The 3,393-nt window shown below is 38.1% G+C and overlaps 1 protein-coding gene across 1 annotated transcript in view; it reads left to right on the top strand.

Moving 5' to 3' along the window:
- The window catches only part of si:dkey-117m1.4, a 7,336-nt gene extending 5,804 nt beyond the window's left edge, over nt 1-1,532 (top strand). Inside the window, exon 6 of the mRNA XM_034858241.1 lies at nt 1-1,532. This exon is cut by the window's left edge and continues 295 nt beyond it. The gene's annotated coding sequence lies outside the window, so the exon portion shown is untranslated.
- Nucleotides 1,533-3,393: the final 1,861 nt, after the last annotated feature.

Genomic DNA, 3,393 nt, shown 5'->3' with positions numbered 1-3,393 from the left:
TGTCTGGTGTGGTGCAGCTAGTCAGAGCAGATTCTCAAATGGCCCCGCGCTGCCTGCTGACAGGACGGTCCTAAATTTCACTCTCCTGGTAGCTGGGTTTGTTTTTGACATTGCTTCCAATTTGACACCTGATGGCATTTTTATTTCAAGCCTACAAACAGAAATCTGAATTAAAGTTTTTGCTGCTCTACTTTAAGGTCTTAAAATATGACACTCTTCATGGAGTTCCTGGTGTGAGGGTTTGTCAAAAGCAGTGCACTTGGACAGGTGTTGTTTGAGACTTGCCTTGGGGAACTACAGAGACCATTACACTGGTGGCAGCCTGTGTTGTGTTGTATATGGACATTTTTTTTCCCTCTCTTTTCAAATCAGACACACTAAACTGAAATGTAAACAAGGGAGGCATACTTGCCCTACAGTGTTATATGAACGTCGTGAAAAAGCATTAGTGTTTTATACACTTGGAGACGTTAAAAGGACAAATGGCCTACGCTTGGGCCACACTTTTCTCAATAGCGGCTTTACGATTAGACTAAGCCTAACTACTACAAATCTAGAAGGATAACCAGATCTTTTCTCATCCAAGCTAGTTCTTCTTTTCACACAGCTGACTGTGCAATTCTGACAATGGTTTCATTATATTTGGACCATCATTTACATGTAAGGTACTAGGTGATTAATGAATTTTGCAGTTCCTATGAAGTTTTTTTATTTGATTTTTGATTTTTGAGTGGAATACAATATTACGATGTATGGAGATGATAATCTGACAAACTCCAAAATGTGGGTTTCATGGGAGAGATAATTATATGGCCTCAGAATGTTGTGAAGTTACTTTCGAATACCTAAGATTTTCAGTTAAACCACAAAGTCCAGAAATACGTTCGGAAACCCGTGTGTCAACATGGACAACTTTTCCTCCTGTTCCCGTTTGCTGTTGTTTGTTGTTGTTTTTCTGCCTGTTGCACATTTGTTATTGAAAGCAGTAGAAAAGGTGCTTTAGGCCATTAAGCTGGATATCACTTTATATGTGGAAAGGAGATTTCCCTTGGTTGTGTTTAGAGTTTCTTAAAAAGGGGGCATTTATCAGAGAAGTGATTGTTCTGTCTCCGTGTTTGTCTTTTTCAATGGCTAGAGCTCCGTCAGTCCTTTTTCCAGCCACACTACACGCAGCTCGACCAGATTTTTGCTTTCTCTTCATGTTGCTGAAAATCTGCGTCCATCAGACTAAAACCTCCATGAAACCTCAAGACAGACACTTGAAGTTATTTAAACCTTTTGCAGAATATTTGTTCTTTCTTGCTCTAGCCTTGCCAGTTACATTGTACATAACAAATGTATTATCATAAGCTAACTGGTTGTTTGTTCTAGGCCATATGTAGCTTTTTCCATTTCTGAGTTATTGCTATCTGTAAATAAGCCTGTTTGTAAATAGTCCTCAGAGAAACAAAGAAAAAACACAATGAATGACATGCCTTGGTTATTGTGTTATGTTTTTTCTTTTTTATAAGTCTTATAAAAATGTAAAGCTCTATGTTTTGTCATGTGGTTATTTATTTTAATGCCCTATTTCACAAAAAAATAAAACTATTCTCTCTGTTGAAAATGTTAGTGTTCAGGATTCATGTTACTTGAACATCCGTTGGAAATAATGCCCAGAAATGTAGTCCCTAGAGCTTTGTGTCCTACATGCAGTGTACTGTTACAGACACTAGATGGAGGTGCTGGTTCATGAACTACAAACGGTTTATATTTACCCACTATAGCAAGGCTGCAAACCAATCTGTGTGAGCCTGCAGTTGTACTAAAAAAAAAGCTTACATTTAAAGTAGCTACAAGGAACTTTTCTGTAACTGTGTTTACATTTTCCATCTGATGATCATTAATGACCTGTAACAGCAAACTAGACTAACAGTGAAAAAAAACACTATTTTTTACATAGTTTTGGTTAATGCCTTTGCCCTGGTCCGATTTTTCCCGCAAAGTCACCAAATGATTAAAAGCAGGCAGTCACACATTCTGATGGGTCACGGATTTCAGTGTAACACTGGAAGAGCCGGTGTTAATGAGTGTCTAGCAGCACTAAATAGCCTAATTGTTTTGAATTTTATTTAAGAAGTTATCTGTTGTAGTTATGGCTGACAATGGGGCAGGGCCATGACAGAATAAGGAAATTAAACCAATAACAACTAAAAGCTAAAATGGAAGGTGAAAGACGACGGTAGGGGGGAAGTTAGTTTAATGTTTGACATTCATTTGTTTTTGCGAATGTTACCTTTAAGAAGTCTGTGTCCCCCAGTTTCAGTGACATTTCAGACATTTCAGAGTTTTAGTTAACCCCAAATCACCAAAAATGACAATGCAGATCACAGCACTGAATATCTGTCCAACACGCATGTCACTATAGACGTAGCTAAAGACCATTGTAAATTTGAGCCAACTTGTTTGAATCTTTAATAACATTTTTGTCTTTCAACATAGAAATCTCAAACTATGTACAAAGTAGAAAGAAACTTTTAAAAATAGTACAAAAACAGCAAATAATGGTTTATGCACCTTTCAAGATCATAATTTAATAGGTTTCTTATTTATGAATTGACATCAAATCAACACTAATGTATTTCAAACATCCTCTTTCATAATTTCATTATTTTCTGCAATGCCATGAGGAAACCTAATGTTATCCAACTGTTTTTGATAAAGTTAAGGTGGCTAATGGGAGACACTGTAGCTAATGTATATCACCTGACATACACACTTTTCCCATGGGGCCTTGCACACTTTGCATGTTCTCCTTTTGTTCATGTCAGGAGGTCTAAACACATGACCATACAAACAGCATAAAGCTGTGTGGGTCTCTGCTTGTGTGGTATGGATTTACCTGGTTCAACCTTTTGATAGACTTTGCAACCCGGTGCATCTATATACTTCTAACCTGATGCATGCTGGGAATGGCTCCAGGACCCATGAACCTGGGCAAAGTTAACTGGCAATGTAAACTGGTATGAAAATGGAAGAAACTGCCTTGTCGGGGGTAGAGCAGTTGCCTGCCAATTGGGCGGTTCAATCCCTGGCCCTGCCGTCCCATTTCAAAGTGTCCTTGGGCAGACACTGAGTCTGAAGGGTAAAAGTTTGTGTTCATCTGATGAACAGGTGGCACCTTGTATGACAGCCTTGGCCACATATGTAAATGGTTTCTGTACTATGTAAAAGTGCTTTGAGTTGTTGTAAAAACTAGAAAAGCACTACAGAAGAACTTTATATTTACATTGAGTGTAGATGACCAGGTGTAATTAGGTGATTAATTGCTGATTGCTTGTTGGCAACAGTGATAACCTCTGAGCCAGTGTACCACTAAAGTAATTATGTTGAAAACGTTACTTGCACAATATA

Source organism: Etheostoma cragini, chromosome 2, assembly GCF_013103735.1.
Source record: "Etheostoma cragini isolate CJK2018 chromosome 2, CSU_Ecrag_1.0, whole genome shotgun sequence".
Classification (NCBI taxonomy): domain Eukaryota; kingdom Metazoa; phylum Chordata; class Actinopteri; order Perciformes; family Percidae; genus Etheostoma; species Etheostoma cragini.
Note: the sequence above shows the minus strand (reverse complement) of the source record. Positions and strands in the feature narration are given on the sequence as shown.